General features: G+C 42.1%; 1 protein-coding gene across 2 annotated transcripts in view; it reads left to right on the top strand.

Annotated features, from left to right (window-relative positions):
• Positions 1 to 2,216: 2,216 nt before the first annotated feature.
• Positions 2,217 to 23,091, top strand: part of DDR2 (discoidin domain receptor tyrosine kinase 2) — a 162,855-nt gene continuing 141,980 nt past the window's right edge. For both annotated transcript variants that reach the window (XM_047784048.1, XM_047784047.1), the window contains exons 1-2: positions 2,217 to 2,391; positions 20,496 to 20,644. The gene's annotated coding sequence lies outside the window, so the exon portion shown is untranslated. The remainder of the gene's footprint in view (positions 2,392 to 20,495; positions 20,645 to 23,091) is intronic.

Here is a 23,091-nt window from a genome sequence, read left to right as displayed (position 1 = left end):
TAGTAAAATGCTTCTCTCAACTTTTTCTTGCTCTATGTTTGGTAGCCTTCTTAGAGTTCAAGGTTAGACCTTAGATTCGCTTAGGAATAACCTGAGTGATAGACATGGTATTTTTCTTAGAGCTTCTCCTTACCTTTGGCACAGCTTGGCTGCACTTAGGGCTGTCTATTGCCTCTTGGTTCTTTCTTCACTCAGCGAATTCGTCCCCAAAGTCTCCTTGGTCTACATACCAATAGACTCCTGACAGGGCTACCCATTCTTCCCTCCTCAGAGAGACCAAAGTGTGTCTGAGTTTTGGAGTCAGCATCACTAGTTCTAGTTATACACACACACACACACACACACAACCCTGACTATGGAGTAGAACCACCTTAAATGCTGGTGTTTGAGGACACATACTTTTTCTGTCCTTTATCAGATTTTGGCTTTGTGAAATTATTACCCTTCTCCACATTTGACCTGTCCTCTCAAACCAAGTCTGTGAAATTACAAGCCATGCTACCAGTGCAGTCTTCATGGTAATGCCAAAGAGGTAAACAATTACAGACCTAGATATCTGGGAGGATTCTAGGAGTGTTTCTATATCCAGATGTCTGTTGTCTCAGGCAAGCTCCCAGTAAAGTGTTTAATAAATGATCAATATAAATGTATTAAGTTGAGCTGAGTTAATCACCCTCTGCTAACTTTGGGTTCTATCCTTTACTTGAAGTCTTCTTAATAGGTTTATCTCTGCATCGTTTCTTCTCCTTATAAAATAACTCTAGTTCTAGCATTTCCTCTTAGGTCTTATTTTCTACCTGTAATCATCTCTGTGGCTGCCCTCTGAACGCTCACCAGGTTCTTCGAGTCCCCTTCTGTCTGGGAAGCACAGGTCAGGTATGAAGGCCACTTTCTGACTGAGCTTAAGGGCCCTTTAGAGATTTAACACTGGCAGCTTGGCTCTTCATGGCCACCCCAATTGGAGGTCTCCCTGCCTCCCTGTTCCTCTTGAGAAGTACCTCCCACTCCAAATTTACTATGGAAATGTGCTTCCATGGTCCATTTCCACTCTCTTTTTACTGTTCAACTCACCTCTCTTGCTCATCTTCCGGGCTGTGCAATCCCATACTGCCTGTCAAAATACTAGCAGGGAAGAGACAGTGAGAACCTCAGAACCCAGAGGCACCACGTCTCTTGAGGAGGAGGCCATCTCTCAAAGATGGGTTAGGTCTTTTTGACATCTCTTACACCATCTGCCTCCCTCCAACACGTCTCCTGATTTTGAGTCTCTGCATACACTGCATTCTCTGTACTCACAGAGAATCAAGACCTCCAGGGCAGACCAAGCCTGTGCTAGGGAAGGAATGATCCAGGCACCAAAGGGTTAAGGCCAAGAGCCTTGAAGGATAGAAGGGATAATTAGTTACTTTTTTACAGAGCAGAGGAGAGGTTCCTCCTTGTCACATTCCCCTTTCACAAGATCTCTCTTCATTGCCATGCATAGGAAAAAAAAAAAAGAGTAAAAAGAAAAAAAAATTCAAAATAATTTAGAAAGTCCTTGTAAATGCTTGTGTTTTCATTTAGCAGCATGAATTCAGGACAGCAACAGACCCTCAGAGGCAGCAATCAACTGGGAATTGAGTGGAAAAAAATAGGAATCCTAGATTCTCAAACTGTCCGTTTTGGGGTTTTTATTGTTTTTTTTGGTGAGCGAGGTAGTGGGGGTGGGGGAAGGGATTAAGTCAAATCTTTTTGAGGGAGGGCTCAGCTCTGGGCTTTCATGGATAAAACACCAAAGATCAACTCCATGTGTGTGACCCAACTGTCCTGGAAGCTTCAATTGGAAGAGAATCCAAACCTTAAGTTGTGTTCATAGCTTCAGCTCAAGTAAGAAAAATGAGGTGGGGGTCACGGGGCAGGGGCGGGGTGGTGGCGAGTCTTAGATGGATGCAGAGGGCTTGGGAATGGATGCGGTGGGGATAAGGCGGAAGGGAGCTATGTCTTTAAGTCTGTCCTACGGTTTTACATATTTTTTCTTCTATGAATGGGTTTTGCTGTAAATTATAGCTTTGCCCGTGGTCCCTTGGGTCAAAAGAAATAGTCTCTAAACAGAAAACAGCTCTGATTGGTGACTTTCCTTCTTCCCTCCCCAACCCCCTTCCTAATTGAAACCAAATGTGCAATATATTGGATGCTGGGATCCCTGGCGCTTTCCCAGGAATCCTCAGAATGTGAGGTTTCTCTCAAAGGCATCTTGCATCAGCCTGTGGATGGATGCCTACCACCGGGCTCCTCCACCGGCAAAGTGGAAAAAGAAGCGTTTCACAACAAATTCTCCCTTTTGGGTTGGGGGAACGCAGTGGATTATAGCTCTGTTTTCTTCTTTCCCAAACTGGGCACTCCTGGATGAACGTAAGTTATGTGGTTTTTTTTTCCCTTCATTTTTTTTTGTCTTTTCCGAAAACGAAAGCTCTGAATATCCTTCTCCCGGTGTCTCAGGAAAAGTTTAAAAAAGGAGACAGAAAAGGGTTTCGAGTCCGGCAAGGAAAAGAAGGAACAGGCACCATAGGCTCGAGAAATCTAAAACTTCACGTTTTTGGGGGGGACTAGATTTATGTTGAGAGAAGAATAAAGCACGACTAACCAAAGAAGACTGAAGCAAAATAAACGAATCCATAGCAGCTGCAAGATACAATCAACAGCATTCGCAGAGTTGAAACTGTTGGCAGGCAAGACAGGCCGATCGCAGAGCTGGTTTTGGGATGGAAACCTGAGCAGGGAGCTAGGTTATCGGTATTTAGTAGTGGTTTGAATGTCCTGAGTTTTGAGTTTTGGAGGGGACAACTTTTTGTGTTTTTGATTTTTCAGAGGAGTTGCTGACTTAATTGTGAGAAGGACAACTTTGGGTGAGGGGTGGCTTCACCCTGGGGTGTGGGGTGACCAGGGAGGGAGCTGGTTCCATGGGGGCATTTTTCAGTTGGTGACAAGCTTCATCCTCCCCACCTTGCTGGCCTGGGTGCCTTTCCCTTTGTTATGGAATTACTTGGGACTGTTTGCAGTTGGGACCTCTGAGTCCTGGCTGAGGTTCAAGAGTCCCATCCAAGGGGAAAGAGAATTTTTCCAAGAAGCTGAAACTCTCAGGCCAGCCATTTGAGGCGGGAGTTTGCACTCTTGGAGCCAGGAGGGGTTCAGCACCATTTTGCTGACTGCTTGCCTTCTGCATCCTTTCCCTAGAAGATCCCCAGCCGCATAGGTCCGTAGAGAGCCTCAGGGATCTCTTCCCACCCCCTCAATTCACAGATGGTGAAAGTGATAGGAGCGGCACATTTAGAATTAGACAGCACCTTAGTAGTGAAGTCACAAATGAAGTTGAAAGTCTCTTTACTGCTAATCCAGTGATCTTTCCACTCCAGATCTGTATGTTTATGTTCATTTCACTTGAGGTTGAGGTGAGGGAGAGGGTTTAATGAAAAAGTCACCCCAAGGGTGTTAGTTATGAGCAAGGAGGGATGCTTTGATGTTTATGGTCATATTTGGTTGTGTGTGTGTGTAAAATAAAAAAAGCAAAGTATTTGCTGTGTGCATCAGGCTCTATGCTCAGAGCTTTATATACATCATTCAGTTGAACCCGTTAGTTACTATTTCATGAATTAAAGCTTAGAGAAGCTCAGTGTGTTGCTTAAGGAGGTGCGGCTCATAAGGTCAAAACTCAGGTAAGTCTGACTCTGGACTCTGTACTCTCTGCTCTGAGTCGCTCTGCAAACACTCCCCTCCCCCACTCCATGCACACATTTAATCACTTTCCTAGTCAAATTTCATGTTTCCCTCGGTGACTAGGAGGTGAAGGTGTCAGGCTAGGGGAGCAGTGAGGATCCTCTCTTGGAGGCCACTTCTGCAGCTGGCTGAGTATTTATCTGGATACCAGAAAGGGGCTGCGAGTGGGTAGCTCTGTGCATTAATTCTGGGCATTTGGTATACACTTACCTTTGTTAGGCAAAGAGCTTGGGATTTAGATTCCGAAGGACCCCCGGTTCAAGTTCTGGCTCTGCCTTTCACTAACTTGGCAAAGTTGCTTTACCTTTCTGCACCTTGGGCTCTGTGTTTATTACATGGGAATAATAGCAGTACTTTCCAGTATTATTGTTTTAAGAGATATTGGACACAACTGCATTCTGAAGGCTCTGAAGAGCTTATCCATCCCAGTTCTTGTGACAATGACCACTGAGCCCTGAAGGAAATGTGAGGCAGTGCCATGCTGGATCTGGCAGGTTGTGCGGATGTTGGTGGGAGCACAGCTGTGTTGGGCCATGTGTGAAACCCTGAAATGTGTGGCCTTGGTCTTAGTGCCTACCTCTTTTGAATGGAAGCATTCGTTCTCACGGGGAATATTCCCAGGTTTCCTATCTGAAACTTTCCTTTGATGCCTGGCTTGACCACACTTCCCTACCTAGAGAGCTTGGTGGAGGCTGAAGGACACTGTGTGGTTCATGGTTCCCTTCCCTGGGTCTGTGCTGTTTCTGAGCAAGAAAGGTTTAGTTGGGATCAGTGTTTCTCCTCAAAGGAGATGGCTTTTGCAGAGCTTCATATCTAGTTGAGGGTAGATCTTTGGCCCTGGACCTTGTCGTCACTGACAGGCACATCTCACTCCATGTTCCCTCCTCTGTATTCAGAAGGAATGCAGTTGCTCTTGGGGTGGGGGGAGGCCCAGCAGACCTCGGGGAGGCCCCTGCCTCTGCTTCTGGTTAAGATCTGTTTGCTTTACAAACATCAAAATAAGGGAAGTGGGGAAGGCGTTTCCAGATTCTTTTACTTAGAATCCTCAAGTTGAAAGTCCCAATAATCTCCATGTCTGTGACATAATGCAATATATATATGTCTCATATGTATGTCTCTTCCCCTGATTCCTGGTGCAGAGCTCCTAAAACCCTTATAGTTTCTTAGGAGCATCTTTTTTTTTCTAATATTTGGTCTCTGGTACGGAACTCTTGAGTCCTTCAGAATTTCCCGGGTGACAGGAATGTCTTTTGTTCTACTGAGGGGACTCTGGGTGGGCTCCTGATGGGAACTGATCCCCAGAAAGGCCAAACCATGATTAATCTTGAAGAACCTTGAAATTTTTAGCACCCCCTCCTACCTTCCAGGAAAGGGAGCAAGGCTGGAGACAGAGTTAATGATCAATCATGCCTCCATGATGAAAATTCCCAAAGTATAAGGTTTGGGGAGCTCCTGGGCTGGTGAGTGCATCTATGTGCTGGGAGGAAGGTGCACCCCGACTCCACAGGGACAGAAGCTCCTGGGCATGGGACCCTTCCAGACCTCACTCCACGTTTCTCTTTGTCTGGCTGTTCATCCGTATCCTTTATTATATAATAAACTAGCACACATAAGTGTTTCCCTGAGTGCCGTGAGCTGGTCTAGGAAATGATTCCATCCAGGGTGGGGGGAGGGGTGGCTGGAATCTGATTTGTAGCCAACTTGGAAAGAAGTTGTAACTTGGGAACCTACTACTTGTAATTAGTGTCTGCACTGGAGGGACAGTCTTCTGGGCCTGATCCCTTAACCTGTGGGGTCTGCACTGACTCCAGGCAGTGAGCACATGAGTAGAGGAAAACCATGAGTTTTTCCTAGACCACGTCCAAGCACAGAGTGGAAGTCCTCCAGAGGAGTCTCACCTCCTCACCCTCCCCAAGCCCCTCTGTTAAGTCCCTGTTTTCTTCCCTTCTCATATAGTCACTTCCCAGCTGTTAAGACACATGAATTCTCTGTCACATGTAACAAATCTAGTTTAGACCTTCCCATATGATTGCATGTGGATATACACACTAGAAAATTAGAGTGTGCCCCCACCTCATATATTAATGTCACTCCATTTAAAATTAATGTTAACTCCCAGGCACTTTTTCCCAAGTTCCTTTATAAGATCCACTTTCAGGCACTTGACAGCACCCACGCCTCAAACACACAACCCAAACACACATCACAGGGGCATCCAGAAGTCTAACACCCTTCTAAAAATGGGCCTTTACAGACCTGCTGAGGTTATGTGGCAATCTACATAAATGGTGGCCTGCCCACAATGTAGACACACTGGATTCTTTGTACCCTTTGCCCTGTTTGAAGCTGTGCAACATATGAATATGAATGACTCTCTCCCAACAGTGACTACTCAGTGCAAAGATGCGTCTGACATCCTCAGGCATCCTCAGAACTCCCCTGAGTTCAGCAACGGTCCACGATTGCTGCTCACCATGAAATGAAAAACCTTGGGTAGATCTTGAGGATCAATTAGTATCTTGGGGGGGGGGATTGGAAATAAGTACTTTGAAGTGTTCCCCACGTGATTCTCACTTGAAGCTCTGCTGATAAATTTCCAAGTGTGTTGCCTCAGCTACTCTTCAGCATGGAGTAAGGGCAGCAGCCTTTACAGGATAACCCCACCCCTGTTGTTCTATAAAGAATTTAATGGTAGTCACCTCCCTCCTCTGGCTAGTGTACCTCCCTCCTCTAGCTGACTTCTTTGAGCTTGGTCAAGACCACATCATGATGTCCACAACCTACCTTTTCCCCTTATGTGGATGCTTGCCCAGGCCTCAGACTCTTTCTGATGTGAAATCACAGACCCGATTTCCTCTCCCAGCTCTATACTTACTGGCTGTGTGACCTTGGTCAAGAGCTTAAACTCTCTGAGTTTGAGTTTCCTACTCAGTAAAACAAGAATCGTGCTTCCCATTCAGATGCTGCTTGTGACTACATAGCATAAGGTTTGGCATGTAGTTAATAAATGATGTTGATGATGATCAACCACATAGCACCAGCCCAGTTATTTTCCCATAGCCTCAGTTCAACAACATTCTTCTAGGCTGACAATGTCGTTCACCCACCAGAATCCACTTCTACAAATAAGGCTCCTCAGAGCACTTTTGCAGTGGAAAGGACATGGGTTTAAATTCTGGCTTTGCCACCACTTACTAGCCATATAACATTAGACAATATATTTAACTTCTCAAAGTCTCATTTTTCTTGTCTCAGAAGTTTGTTATATGAAATAGGTGCCATTAGATATGCAAAGAGACCAGATATAAAGTCTCATACATAGCAGATGCTCTGAATAAGTGAATGCTCACTCAGTGTTACTTCTTTTACTTTTCCTGGTGGAATCTTCAATACTTTGTGGTCCAAAAGTCTATCATGTGTGAACAATGGAGATCGCCATTTGGATTGATACCTTTCATTTGAACACTTTGGTTCGATCATGGATGTGATCTACTGGAAATTTGCCCTCTTGGACTTGAAAAGACATCTGTCATTTCATCTTCTCATCCCCACTATCCCAAACACGCCACCTCACTTTTACCTAACCTTTCCTTTAATGCCCAAAACAGACCCATGCATAATACTATCTTTACAGGGGAACTATGCACCATATTGAATTACTTGGATAGGGGTCTATAGAACACCAGAAGGAAAAAAGAGTTGGCAGTTTGGGGCAGATAGGGAAGAAGGGATACTATATATTACATATTTGACAAGATAATCATATTACAATGGAAAGTCTTAGAGGGCAATATAAAACAGTATGTGTCGCAGCTGCTATTGCCCTTGTAAGTAAATGCGAAATGTGTTTAGGAAAGAAAGAGTGAGTTAACAAAAGTGCAGTCCATGTTTTATGCTTCTGTAGAAGTTGTCCGGTAACTAACTTGTCCCACCAAGGGCTCCAAGCTGGAGGCATCTCTAGGAGAAAATTGGTCTTGACTTGTTTATATTCACCTTTCCACCCCCTTCTACTCCTAATGCCCAAACCTCTACCCCTTTTCCCCATTTGGCTACATTTCTCAGTAGTTTCTAACCTGCTTCTCTCTCTGATTGTTTTGGGATCATTCAGCAATTCAACTTTATTTTTATTTGGTTTAATTCTATTTAGCAAACATTTATTGGCTGCTTCCTAGTGTAAGACCCTTCTTAACATTTTCTGAAAACAATGGCTAATAAAGGAACGGAGATGTCCAGATGTCTGTCCAGAGATATTCACCAAAACACCAATCACCTAATGGCTAAAGTGATGGTCTCTCTAAACCTTCTCTATTTCTTTAATTTTATTTGCATGCATTTGGACCTGTTATGGTTAAGCCTGTGTTATTCAAATATGATTTCAGTGAAAATAATTCTCTTCTTATTTTGATTTTCTTTCTTATTTTTGCTTTCTGTCCTTTCTGTTGCATGTAGAACTATTTGATGTTTCCAAGTTCTGTAATTCTCCAAGCAATGGAGATCCTAGCATTTGGCAGGTTGTCTACTTATCAGCTGGAATCTCACTTAGGCCTCTAAGCACTGAAAAAGGTTAGGTTTGAGCCAGCCCAAGTATCACTGAGATCTGGAAGAGCAATGAAAAAGCAGGTTCTAAAAGGGATTTAGACTTACTTTGAAGCCTCTGGGTTCAGCTGGGCTTCTCCTGGACATCAGCATTGTTTATAATGGAGTCACTCATTCAGCTGTCTTGTGGCTTGTGTTGTATGTCTAACAAGACCCCAAAGAAATGTTAGAAGAGTCTCTTGGACCTACAGCTCAGTCATTAATGCTGTCTGCTCTATGATGTGGGTGTAACTGGGAGAATGTGTGAAAAATAGAACCTCATGTGCAAAAGGTAGTGAGGAAATATGTAGTAAGGTTTTGGTTTCAGCACCATCATTTTCTAGATTTTTGACCTCAGAAAAGTCTTAACTTCAGTGGTCTTTAGTTTCCTCATCTGTTTCTATCATGAGTTTTAATGCCCTTCTTTTAGGTTCAGAAAAGGTAATGTGTAGGAAACTTTGTAAACAGGAAAGCACAGTGCCCATAAAGATGGCAGATGGGGATGCGCTTTCTTCCTTCCTTTCTTTCTTTCCTCTTTTTTTTTTTGTCTTTTTGTCTTTCTAGGGGCACACCCGTGGCATATGGAAGTTCCCAGGTTAGGGGTTGCATCGGAGCTGTAGCCTCTGGCCTATGCCACAGCCACAGCAACGCCAGATCCGAGCCACATCTGGGACCTACACTACAGCTCATGGCAAATCCAGATCTTTAACCCACTGAGCAAGGCCAGGGATCGAACCCACAACCTCATGGTTCCTAGTTGGCTTCATTTCTGTTGCACCATGAGAGGAACTCCAGAGATACCCTTTCAAGCATATTTCATAAGTAGCTAATCAAGTAAAATTTACCATGTGCAAGATTGTCTTGGAAATCCTCATGGGAGCTACACCAACAACATGCCTTGCAGCAATGTAATTTCCCAGAGGCGTATAAAACTTAGAGGAGTGGTGAAGGTTACAAAGTGTGCTGGGACTTGTCCTTTAGGATGTATCCTCTTGAGATTCTGGGGAACAAGTCCATCTAGAGAAGAGAGTGATGGGAGTTCAGTTCACTCAAGAGTAGCTAATTGTTCCTCAGACAGATGTAGTTCTCATTCTAGAATGTGTATGCCATATAGAGTGTTAAAATGGAGATGACAGTGTTTACATAATATCAGAGGAAATTAAAAATAAATCCTAATCCCAGTAAAAATCGCAGCAAGTTTTTATGCAGAGGTAGAAGATCCAGAAGAGCCAACACAGTGCTGGAGGAGAAAAACAAAGTCAGAGGACTAACATTACCCAATTTTAAGACTCACTATAAACTTATAGTAATTAAGACAGTGTGTTATTGGTGAAAGAACAGATAAACAGTTCAACGGAACAGAATGGAGAGCCCAGAAATAGATCCACAGAAATAGAGTCATCTGATCTTTGACAAAGAAACAAAGGCAACATCGTGGAGCAAAGACAGTCTTTTCACCAAATGGTGCTGAGCCAACTGACAGCCACATGCAAAAAAACAAAAACAAAAACAATCTAGACACAGACCTTTCATCCTTCCCAAGAATTAACTCAAGTATATCATGGGCCTAAGTGTAAAATGCAAAACCAGAAAACTCCTATATAACCCATATACCCCTGTATTGACTTTTTTTTTGTCTTTTTTTCGCTATTTCTTGGGCCGATCGCGCAGCATATGGAGGTTCCCAGGCTAGAGGTTGAATTGGAGCTGTAGCCACTGGCCTACCCCAGAGAGACAGCAATGCGGGATCCGAGCTGCATCTGCAACCTACACCACAGCTCATGGCAACGCCGGATCGTTAACCCACTGAGCAAGGGCAGGGACCGAACCCGCAACCTCATGGTTCCCAGTCGGATTCGTTAACCACTGCGCCACTATGGGAACTCCCTTTTTTTTTTTAATGTTCACTTTTATAGTTAAGTCTTGCATTATTTGTTCTCAACAGACTGGAAGCAACACATGAGCCCTGGTTTCAAGTGAAATGATACAAGTGAGGACCCTGAATTCACTAACAATATTGCTTTACACAAAAGGGTTTAACGCACAGCAGGGGCACCTCCATTTTCTTTCAGAGATAAATTGAAATTTTTGGTATTCCGAACGAGTGTTGAAATAGTCATAAAAAAAATAGGACCTTTACTGAATGTTCTTAAACTTAATGCTACATATTAGCATTTTTTAAAATAACAAAGTGTTTGGTGAGGGGGGATTGGGAAAGATGTTACAATATTTTCAGCACTTGGAGACTTTAGAGGTCTTAATCCAGCCCTTTGTAGGAACAGAAAGTAGAGTCATACACAGCTTGCTTCTAAATTTACTCAGCCACCATTCCTCAGAGCTAGTAGAAGTACTATGATCATCTTCAAAAATATGTTTAAATCTATTGTTATGATGAAGAGGTTATTATAGTTACCACTGATGATTCAGTAATAGATGTTAGGGAAAAATATCCATTCCATTGATGATGGGTTGTTAAAATACTTCCTTGTGAATGTGAAGTTTAGGTGAGAGTGGGGAAAACACTGGGATATCTAGAGCCCTGTCATTTCCTTTCATCAGACCTCAGTAATCCCTACCCCCACCACTAACCACACTTCCTAAAGCCAGGTGAATGGCTTTAAGTGGTAAATGGTATTCCACATTCAAAGGAGTCCTGTCTTGACCCCCCACACCCATTATAGCTTTGCCAGTGCTGATATAGAGTCACTGGAACTTAATGAGAGAGCTGCTGAGGCTGTATGAAACTGACATCCTGCAGGGATGGATTTGGTCCTGGGTTTCTAAAGAAGCAGATGCTCTGATGCTTCTCTTGGTGAAAGGGTAGGGGCAGGCTTTTTCAAGGGAGACAGAATAGACTCAGGTGCTCTAAAAACCTTCCCTCAGGGTTATCTAATTTGGCGTTACTCAAACCTGAACAATATACAGACCTATTCTATAGGGATTTTTTTTTTCAGCTTCTTAGGATGATAGGTTATTTGAACACTATTAAAACATAATACTAAGTATACACTTAAATTAGGTTCCTGGACCCAATTTCCTCATGTGAGTTGTGTGTATGGGGGGGTCTCCACACAACACCAAATTTCCTGGACACCAGCTGGGTGTCCTGTATTCAAATGAATTCTGACACCATCCACCCAGAGATAGCCTCAGATTCCAGAGGTTAGGGGTTCAGTCTTGCAAGATTATCCCTACTCCCCTTACCACACCTCACTTCAGAAGCCGGTTGTAAATTCAGGCTATTACCGGTGCTTCCGAGCCACTGGCTCAAAATTAGAGGCCACAAGACCCCCTCCTTGGGTTCGATTAATTTGCTAACATGTCTCCCAGAACACCAAGAAACCTTTTTTTTTACTAGATGCCTGGTTTATCACAAAAGGATATATACTTGGGAACAGCCAGATGGAGAGATGCGTAGGACAAGGGATGGGAAAAGGGTGAGGAACTTCTATGCCCTCTCCAGGCACCACACTCTCCAAATCTCCATGTGTTTGTCCTTGGAATTTCTCCAAACCTTATCATTTTGGGTTTTACACAGGCGTGATTGATTCATTGGCCATTGGCAATTGATTCAACCTCCAGCCCCTCTTCTCCCTGAAGGTCAGGAGAGTGGGATTGAAAGTTCCAACCTTTAATCACTGGGTTGGTTTCCCTGGCAACCAGCTTGCATCCTTAGGTGGGGTCCAAGACTCAGCTCATTAACCTAACAAAAGGCACCTTTATGGCTCCCTTCGCTAAGGAAATTCCAAGGGTTTGGGGAGCTCTGTGAGCCTGGATCTGTGGATGAAGAACAAATATACCTGAGACATATATTTTGGTCCTTTGAATGACCAGATCTATTTTCTTATAAATCACAATATCACAGTACTTCTTATGCTTTAGTTCTTCTGCAACTATAAAGCCAAAGCAAATTTATAAATGAACTCAAACAAGCTATAAACTCAATAAAATAATAAAACATTATTTTAATGAGTGAGATGATGTGGTTTTGTTGAAACTAACCACTAGTGTGGAGATTAAAGATAGAGTGGACACGTGTGCTCTCAGGGCCTGGTTTATGTTTAATTTGGATCTGTTGTTTAAACGTAATTAATACTCATGTAGAAAACGCCTACTGAAGTCTGCTAAACAGATTGTCATTGATAGTCTTAAGGGTTTATGGGTTCTGGCAAATCAGATCTCATACTTAACCAAGGCTCTGCTAGTAAGCAGTGGTCAAGTACTAGTTTCAATGAGGTATCATTAGTTAATTTGTTAAATTGGCTATTCACTTGGAGATAAGGTTAGCCTGGGGGTGCCAATGAAATTGCTACAAAATGGATATCTGATCTAATTGCTCATGGAATTGGTGACAGAACCATTGTGCTTGGTGTGTTTATGCCTCAAGTTTTTGCTTTTGAGCCAGCAGGCATTTGTGTGGAAGGTCAGAGTGCACTTCACAGGTCTGCTCGATGCATGGACAGCCCTGGCTCCCAGTGTTTGAGCAGATGAAGCCTCCCCAGGCCACTGGGTGGATGACTCAACTCTCCCAGTTACCAGACTGGTCCTTGACTGGATCTGGCTTTCCTTTGGCCTTTGGACAATCATAAGCACAAATGAAAAGGCAGGCCCTGAATTTGCAGGATAGTGCTTTGTTACCACTACTATTAAAAGTCCCAAATTACAGAATCAAAGATATAAAATTTTAAAAATTCTAGAAGTATTGTAGACTGACAGAATAGATTTACACTGATAGATACTCTGCTTTAAAACTAAATTCAAGCTACATTTTTTCAAAAAAACCTTTCTGATCTGTCCTTTTTAAATTTCATTAATTAAAAATACCTGTGAAATTAATATAACATTGTAAGTTGACTATACTCTAATAAAATTATAAAAAATAAAAATACTTGCCAAGTTTCAAAAAAAGAATATTATCATGAAGTTCCCATCGTGGCTCAGTGGGTTAAGAACCCAAATAGTATCCATGAGGACGTGGGTTCAATCCTTGGTCTCACTCAGTGGCTTGAGGATCTGGCATTGCTGTGAGCTGTGGTGTAGGTTGCAGACATGGCTTGGATCTGGCTTTGCTGTGGCTGTGGTGTATGCCGGCAGCTGTAGCTCTGATTAAACCCCTTGCCTGGGAACTTCCATATGCTGTGGGTGCCGTCCTAAAAAAACAAAAAATAAAAATAAAAAAGACAAAAAACACCAAAAAACCACACAAAACAAAACAAAAAACCCAAACTATCATGATAACTTAGTGTTGAGGGCTTACTGTGTACCAAGATTTATGTTAAGCATTTTATGTTCATAATCTTATTGAAACCTTATAATAATTTGCATGAAATGGGTATTTTTCTTATTTTACATATGAGAACATCTGACACTGAGAGTCACTCACATAGCAATTAAGTCCCAGAACAAGAATTTGAACCCTTCTCACTGCAACACTTCGGTTTTTACCATTACTTTGTTACTTTCCTTGAACCTGCTTTATACCCTGTGGATCTCTCTTTTTTTACAAGTAGGCATACTGTTTTATAATTGTCTCCTTATATGGCTGTGAATCTCAAACTTCAGTATGCATCAGAATCACCTGGAGTGCTTTTTAAAGATACAGCTCCAGCTTCCACCCCAGACATGATAAAAAAGAAATTTTCTGCAGTGTCCAGAGAACCTGTTTTTTGTTTGTTTGTTTGTTTTTAACAAACTCCCTCCAAAGATTCTGTTGCAGGTGTTCCTCTGCCTGCAATTAGAGTAAAACTACATCGCATTCTGGATGCCTCAAGGACCGTGATTGTTTTTATCCACCTTTGTACCTCTTCCCCTTTCCTAAAACTAAGATTAATTGAACTAGAGAGTTTAAAATGATTTTGAGGCCCAGGAAGGGGTTAGTTTTTCTAGGGTTTTGAAGGTATGACAATTTTCTGCTTAACTTTTGGGTCTGAGGCCAAAAAGGATTCATTTCTTTCTTTAGTGAAGTCTTTTTTTGAGCACTTACTAAGTGCTTTGAACGTCATAAGGCTGAGTCTTTTCCTGAGTTTATTACCAGTTAGAAAATTCAGGAAATGGTAAAGGAAAAGTAGGGCTCGATGCTCAGTGTATGCCAGCAGAAGAGTGCAGAGTAGGGCTTATATTGTTAGGAGACTGGAGCTGCATGCTGGAAGAGGATTAAAGCATTTTTAGACAGAATCAGATCACCAGGAAGCAAAGAGCAGGAAAAGCAGAGGCTGGGTCGTCAGACTGCTTATGGCTCGTGGCTGAATGAACAGTGAGGACGTGAGCCTGGGATGGTGGGAAATTTGCACTGGGGAGCATGGAGAAATAGCCTTATAGATGCGTTTCTATTCCATTAAGGAGAGGTTCGGATGTGTTGTGGGGTTTTGAACATTTTCCTTTATCTTAAAGCAGGTGGCGTGTTGTTTGAAGAAGATTAATGTGCCTGCAGCATGTTAGGGAAATAGGAAGGGAGAAGGGCTTGAGTCAGGTGTCAGGCTGTTCTCAGTCTTCTGGAAATGAAGTGACCGGGTTTAGAGCAGGGTGGTGGAATGAGCCAGGACAAGCTAGAGCCGCTGGGAACGTGACTTGAAGGACCCTGATGAGATGATACCATTACTAAGGGTTGGGGCAGAAGCAGAGTGAAACTTGCTTGTTAGTTGATTGCGGGTGTGCTGAGAACCTAGAAACCCACTTTCCCACAAGAACTCCAGGTTGAAGAGGAGTGCCTTAAGTTTACAACCAGAGAGAGTCAACATTTTAAAAATAGCTGTTTTTTCCTTTGGTGCTGGCAGAGCAGACGGCTCTGGATGAGCCTGGGGATCTTCATTGTTTCTCTTTCCTGCTCTCTGCTCCCCTATCTGCTTCTCACAGTGAGGACCTCTCCGTATTAACAGGTATTAACACTTCTGCCTGGGACCTACAAAGGAAATCTTTCTAATAGGACAAAGGTGGTGCTTCCTTGGAAACCTTCTGGGTTTTTAAAAGGGGAACAATAAGGGCAGGACAAAGGCCAGGGTTCTGTGGCCAAATTAGTTTGGAAAATAGTCTTAGAGAATTAAACAGTTTTCTTTATGGCAAAGACTTCCCAAGGTCCTTATTACTATATTATTACCATATGGTAGTATGCATTTTGACCATCAGAGAGAGAGGTAGTTTATAGCACTCCACAAACTTTTTGGACCATGGAGCTCTTTCTTAAAGGAGCATCTTGAGTAGAGAGGACTACATAGCAGACATTTTAAGAAATTAGAGGCAAGGGAATTTGTCTTAAAAATAAGTCTCTTGCACTATAGGTTGATTGTGTAGTGGAAAGAAACAAGAGGCTGAAATTTTGGTCTGGGGTCAACTACTAATGGATCATCTGGTTGATAATTGAGCTTCTCTGGGTCCATTTGCACAGAGGTTATACTAATACTAGATGAATTCTTAAGTTCTTTCAGCTCCAGAAGTCTGTGGTCATATGCATATTCAGAAGAGGAAAATAATCTGATTTTTTTACTCTATAATAACACTGGTGGTGGAGACAGTGGTGGGGAAAGTGAGGGCAGAGGGACAGTGACAACAAGATGAGTAAGATGTGGTTTGGACCCCTGTGCTGATTATGTGGTTGGGCACAGTCACAGGGCTGGACTGATGGAGCAGAGGTAAGTGAATTCTCTAGTGGGCTCTCAGGCTTCTCTGACTCCAAGCATGTCACATCGTACATGTGCCACTATCCCAATTTCTAAGGCAAGACTCATTCCCAATGGTCATTTAATGCACCTAGTCTTAACCTTGCTGATAAGCAGCTGTGGGGGCTTGGGTAAATCAGTTAACCCTCTGGGAGCTGGCTTAGATCAGGGAGTCTGTTTTGTGAGGAGGAACTGTTTTCAAGTTGTCTTGACTCTTACCTGGAAGGCGGTGGGGAAGCAAAGGAGCTTCCACCACTCAGTGGAGATAAGCCCCAGGGTTCTGTCTTCTCTTCCATCTTCCTAGATCACCTCATCTGCTTCACACTTCAGTTATTGCCTTGATATACTTGATGTTCAAATATGTACTCTCTTCTTAAATTAATTGATTTTAATTATAGTTGATGTACAATATTATATGCTACATGTGTACAATATTATATGTTACAGGTGTACAATGTAATGATTCATAATTTGTAAAGGTTATACTACATATATGGTTATTGGCTATATTCCCTTTGTTGTATAGTATATCCTTGCAGCTTATTTTATACCTAATTGTTTGTACCTCTTACTCTGTTACCCCTATTTTGCCCTTTCCCCCCTCCTTCTCTTCTCTGATAACCACTGGTTTGTTTTCTATATCTTTGGGTCTGCTTTTTTTTTTGTTATATTCATTAGATTTGTATATTTTAAGAGTCCACATAAGTGATAGCATACAGAATTTCTATCTTCTCTGACTTATTTCACTTAGCACAATGCTCTCCAAGTCCATCCATGTTGCTGCAAATGGCAGAATTTTCTTCCTTTTTATGCCTCAGTAGTATTCCATTCTGTATATACACCACATCTTCTTTATCCATTCATCTTTTGATGGAACCAAACTCTCTTGAATGCCAGACCCAGATTTCTACTCTTCTGCTCAATATACTTTCCATTGAAAGGAAACCAACTTCTTTATGTTCAAAACCAAACTCATGGATCTTCCCTTATGAACCAATTCCTTTTCCAGTTTTTGCAGGTTTTGTTAATACATAGTGATGAGCCCCTAATTAGGCTGGAAAGGCAGGCTTCCTTGACTCCTTCCTCCATTCCTGCTGCCCCAGTCGCTGGCCAGTCCTCAATCCTTGCTACATGATTATTATCATACCTCCCTATTATTTCTTCCCCCTTTCTGATGTCATGGTTCCAGGTAAGGCTCCCTTTGGTCTTCTCTCTCCTCTAAAGCATCCCACATGCTCTAAGCCCCATAGAGCTTCCCTCAACCTGCCATCCTATTCTTCTAAAACTTTCCTGGATCTCCTGTGCTCACATTTTGCTGGCGTCCACAGCCTCAACCATCTTCCAGCTCTAGATTCAATTACCAAGATGTTTTTGTCCTCCAGCCACTATTTATTGATGTCCTCATTCCCTTACTTGCCTATTCAAATTGTTCCCTTTTCTTGGAATTTTGTCTTCACTTTTTCAAGAGTCAGCTCAAATGATGCCTCATCCCTCCTTCAAATCTTCCTTGAACACTGCACTAGCTTGATTTCTCCTTCCTTTAGCATCTTATATTTTTCTATATTATTACCCCACCAACAAAATACATATATATAAAGTCCAATATACCTCATTACATTTTCTTTGATAAAGGAACATATTTCTTCACCTTTAGCACCTGTGCACCTAGTACATAATAGCTGGAAACTTTATTGCCTAAATTAATACTAAAATACTAAATTAATACCTAAATTAATAAATTAGTAATATATTATTAAAAGTAAAATCTATAAATTGAAACAACCTACTAATCTTAGTAACTGATCTAATCATGGAGTTCCCATTGTGGCTCAGTGGTAATGAACATGAATATTATCCATGAGGACACAGGCTCAATCCCTGGCCTTGCTCAATGGGTTAAGAATATGGCATTGCTGTGAGCTGTGGTGTAGGTCACAGATGCAGCTCAGATCTGGCATTGCTGTGACTGTGGTATAGGCCAGCAGCTACAACTCAGATTCAGGAATTTCCATATGTTGAGAGTGCACTCCTAAAAAGACCAAAAAAAAAAAATCTATCTAATCAAACATGAATTAAATGAAATAAATAGTCTATGAATCCAAAACAAATTAAAGTATTGCTTTTGGTGTCCTGCCCTTTTACTTTTGTGTCCATTTTAAGAATGATTTTCTGATGACTTTTGATTTATATTTTAGTTACAAATTGGGTTAGTAAAACCTCTAGTTTACAGTTAAGGATAATTTATCTGTCTTATGAGACCATCTCTGTGAAGCTGCTGGCCATGACAGGACTGGTTTCTTCTCTAATTGAAGCATCATTTGAGGATGTGGTTAAAAACCTGCACTTTGGAGTAGAACACACCTGATTTTGAACTCTGAATCTGCCCTCATTAGCTGTGTTACCTTGGGGAATTTACCTAGTGCCTCCAAACCTTAGTTTTCCTTCTCTATATACAGAAGTCATAATATATCTGTCCTGTAATTATTGCAAGGGCTGTTCTACTCCTGGGAATTGTTAAGAAGTAAATCTCTCCTCATCCTCACCCAAGGGGCTCCCCCAAACCTGGTGGATTTTCTCTAGTTCTATGTGCCTAAAATGTAAACCACGCTACCCTATATAATTTCAGAGGCACACTGGAAAGTTGCAAGAGAAATGAAAGGGATGTTGGTACCTGTTTTTCTGGCTTTGTGGGAGGAAAGCAGATCTATGTCTCTTATTGTGAATCAGACAGATGACAAACATCTCACAAGGTTCTTTTTATTGGAAAAAATTCTCTATCATCTCCTGCCCCATTCTCTTATAGCTCCAGACTTCCTAAAAGACTAGACTACTGGGGTTCCCTGAAAAGCCAGCTCAGTCCAGGATATAAGATCAGTCCAATATTTAGTTTCTGTTCATAGAATAAAGCGAAGGGGCAGTTACTGAGCATTGAACATGTACTGTGTGGTAGGCACATTTAATAGAGAATTACAATTATTCTTGTTAATCACTTCATGAAGTAGGTATCATAATCTTCACTTTACAAGTTAAGTAGAAGCTAAGTAACTCCCAAGATTAGACAGCTAGTAAGTCTCAGAGTGAGGAAGTGAACCCAGATGGTCTGCATACATTTTAGCATCTGAAGCCTGCAATGTAATTGGACCAAATTAGCCATATGAGGTGAGGGTTTGCTTTGGGTGAGGCATTTTCTGTGTCAGGCAAATTGTGATTTAACAGGGCTAACCTTTGCCACCTTCATACCATAGGGAAATAGTTTTCAGAAACACTGTCTGGAGACACTTGGACCCTGATCCTGCTTTCTTCCCCCATGACAATTTGACACGGATGTTAATAGAATATGTCAGGAGAGGTTGATGTTTGTAAACATTCCTATACAGATAGGCACAGAGATTATTAGTGCGAGTTTTTCTGGAACAGTAAGGCAAGCTCCAAGTATAAAGGGACAGTAGTATAGTGAGAGTTTGGATATTTTCTCAAACTTTGAAGACTTCAGCTGCACGCCTTGTTAGGGATCTAGAAGCCAGAGGAAATCTGTACTAATATTTGTGACATGTGTTCTTGCTCTGTGTGGCCACATTATTCCCATTAATTTCCAGATCCCTCACTGAAAAAAAACTGGCAACTCATAGTAGCCATTCACCAACCCACTTGGACACTGTGTCCTTATGCAGAGTTATAGATCATTACAGCCATTCAGTGGAGTGTGATAGATCAATGGAATGGAATAACGTACCTATACTGCTAAAATGCAGCTACCCCCAACTTGTGTAATGGAAAACCCAAGATGAAATGTATAGGATGCTAATACTTGATTTTTTTAAAATTAAGAAATGCTGCACATCCATATATTTTTGTGTACATGTAGGAGAATTCTAGAAGACTACTCAGGTAACTGACAACTAGTTACTTTTGAGTCTGAAGTGCACATGAGGCTTATTTTTGATTGTATGGAGCAGGGGTTTCTGTGTGGTCTGGGGATCCCTAGGAGTTTTTGAGACCCTTTCAGGGGATCCACAAGATCAAAACTATTATGATAATAACATGAAGATGTTTTTGCTTTTTCTTCCCTCATTATCCCACAAGGGTATGGTGGAGTTTTCCAGAGGTTAAATAACTTGAGCTGTCGCAATAAATTGAATCCAGAAGCAGCTAAGAGAATCTGCTTGATTAAGCCAGATATCAAAGAGATTTTTAAAAATATACAATGTCACTCTTCTCATGGAAATATTTTTTGAAAAGTGTTTATAAAATTATTACTTATGTTAACTTGCAATTATTTTAATGAGCTAATAATAATAAATATAAAATTCTCAGTTCTATGTTTCTAAATCGATAAATACCAATAGTAAAATCCCCATAAACAAAATGTCTTTGAGGATTTGTCAAATTCCTTCAGAGCCTGGGGTATTTGGGAAACTTCTCTTTGATAGAGGTGGACAGAAATGTCAAATAGGAAAGAAAATGTGAATGCAGAAAATGTGATAAAATATTGCTTTCTCTTCCTGGCCCCCAAAGGGAGATCTACAACTGGCCAGAGGTTCAATGCTCTAGAAAGTTCTACGACTGGTAGCTTGAAGCAAGAGAAGCTGCGGTAATTGAAGAGAAGCAGAGGCCAACTGTCCCTGAATATTCTGCTCCTCAGAGAATGTTCTGCACCCATTGATGTAAGTAGGCCCGGTCACTGAATCTGCATTACCACAGGAGATTGGGGGTGACATTGTGGCTCCCCTTGAGGCCCTTGCTTGCCCTGGCTGATGTCACGGGGTGAGCCGTGGATTCTGTCCTAGCGCTGATATCAAATGAAAAGACCATGTCTGATCGTAGAGGAAACTTGATATTGAATGTCTGTTTCCTCTTTACACTCTGCTGATCTGGTTGTGGCCAGCCCAGATCAGAGGCCCATCCTGGGGTGTCCTGGCTCAGGGTGTCTTCCCCAGGCTCCGAGTGACCCAGGATATCCAGGCCTTCCCTGTCCCTACAGGAGCCATTTGAATCTCTATAGCTCCTGTATCAATCTGGGCCTCCTCTCACAGTACAATTGTATTTATTAATTTTTTAAAATAAATTGCCATCTTCCAGGAATAATTTGAAGTGGTTTAGAGAAAAATAATACTTAATAAAATGACTAAAACCAGGATAAGAGGACCAGAGCCCTGCAAGAAGGTTTGGAGGAGTTAAATGTACAAGAAAACCTACCTCAGGGATACTTACTGCAGACAAGTGCACCACTTAGCTCTGGGACTCGAGGCCAAAAGAGAAGCATGATACACTGCAGAGCTTTCACCAGGAAACCAAAAACATTTGCCCAGTCCAGGTGGTCTGCTGTAGGTAAATTCTGATCTGAATGGGACTTCTCAGTTCATCCTTTAGCAGACTCGAATATCACCAACAAAATTAGAACTGTAGTAATTTCCTGCATCCGAGACCTCAGCCTGGAGCTCTTTGAAGGCAGAAACCTTGTCTTCTTTGTGCCTGCATCCCCAGCACCTAGTGTGGGGTCTGGCCTGTGGAAATTGCTCATTGTGAACCTAGTGCCTTGACTTAACATTGCTCACAGCATCTGTATACCTGTTGAATGAATGGACAATTGGGTAAATAATGTGAACCATCCTTAGGATGAAGGATGGAGGCAGGAGAGTAAAGTAGTATTTCTTCGCATTCCACAGGAGATTACTTCTCACTATCAAATGCTCCTGGAATCATGCATTCTTTTCTGTTTGCTATCTAGGTAACTGCTCACCTCCCACATTACTCCTTAACCTCCTTGTGGTGATAAAACACTGGATTTCCTGCTGTGCTGTAGTGGAAAGGAATCTGACTAGTATCCATGAGCATTTGAGTTCCATTCCTGGTCTTGTTCAGTGGGTCAGGGATCCAGCATTGCTGTGAGCTGTGGTGTAAGTTGCAGACTCTGCTTGGATCCCTGTTGCTGTAGATGTGGCATAGGCTGGCAGCTATAGCTCTGATTCCACCCTAGCCTGGGAACCTCCATATGCCACAGTGCAGCCTTAAAAAGCAAAACAAACAAACAAACAAAAACCTTGGGTCCCCTTCTTCCTATAGATTGCCTTGAAATCAATTTCCTTTCCTTTCCTTTCTTCCTTTCCTTTCCTTTCTTCCTTCCTTCCAATACACTCTTGTTATTGAAGAGCTAAGAGGTCTTAACTTGAGCCTTCATGGTGTACATTTCAGAATGAATAACCCATAGCTACATTTAACCACTAACCAAAGGTTATTGCAGAGTTTCCCTATTACATTAGACTTCTCAAACATTATTTATCTGTGACTCATTCTGCTTTACCTTTCAGAAGGGTAAAAGTACCTATCATTGCGGTCTTTTCGTGGCCCGCCACCCAATCTTAAATGACTATTTCTAGAAATTATCTCAATATCCAAGGCATGTGCTATAAATAGCCTTGTCTTGAGAAGCCTAAACTGGATGCCTCCCCACCCTCACCATCATAGTATTATGACTAGAATTATCTCAAGTACTTTGGCTTCTCCAGGAAAGAATCCTTCTGGTTTCTTCTGGTCTCTTCCGGACACCAGTGCAAGCTTCCTCCTTTTCTGAGAATAAGTATTTCAGTCTGTTTAGAGAGTTAATGTCTCAGCTTCCTGTGTCTCTTATTAATAGGAAGAACAAGTAATTTAGCATCTAAACAAGAACACTTGTGAAGGAAAGGGATGGAGGTTATTAATAGAAACTGGACTGTGAGGCTTAGTACTTGTGTATGGTCTCCAGCTTTTCAAAGATCTTGCATCTTTAATGAGGACCAAGTGCAGAAGATTAATAATCTCCTTTGGAGATAGACTCCCTGAATTCTGTTGAGTTGTCTGTTTTGGGCACAGGAGACTGGCATGGACTTGACAGTGCTGAGTGTTTCTAATAAGCCAGCAGAGAGCTGGTCCCCCTTGTGGGTGATGCAGCTCCTGGGGGAGACCATCAGGATTGCCACAGAAATGGAGGCTCCCTGTTTGTGAGACCCAGCGGTGCCGGCCATCCTCCTCTGCCCCTTCCTCCCTCTCTGCCTCTTCCACTTTGCCCTCTGCTCCCTTCTCCTCCTTTTTTTTTTTTCCTGACCCTCATTCTCTTGCTCTGCCTCCCCACTTC

Source organism: Phacochoerus africanus, chromosome 6 (assembly GCF_016906955.1).
Source record: "Phacochoerus africanus isolate WHEZ1 chromosome 6, ROS_Pafr_v1, whole genome shotgun sequence".
NCBI classification, from domain to species: domain Eukaryota; kingdom Metazoa; phylum Chordata; class Mammalia; order Artiodactyla; family Suidae; genus Phacochoerus; species Phacochoerus africanus.
The sequence above is the reverse complement of the archived record's forward strand: the minus strand, read 5'-3'. Positions and strand labels throughout refer to the sequence as shown.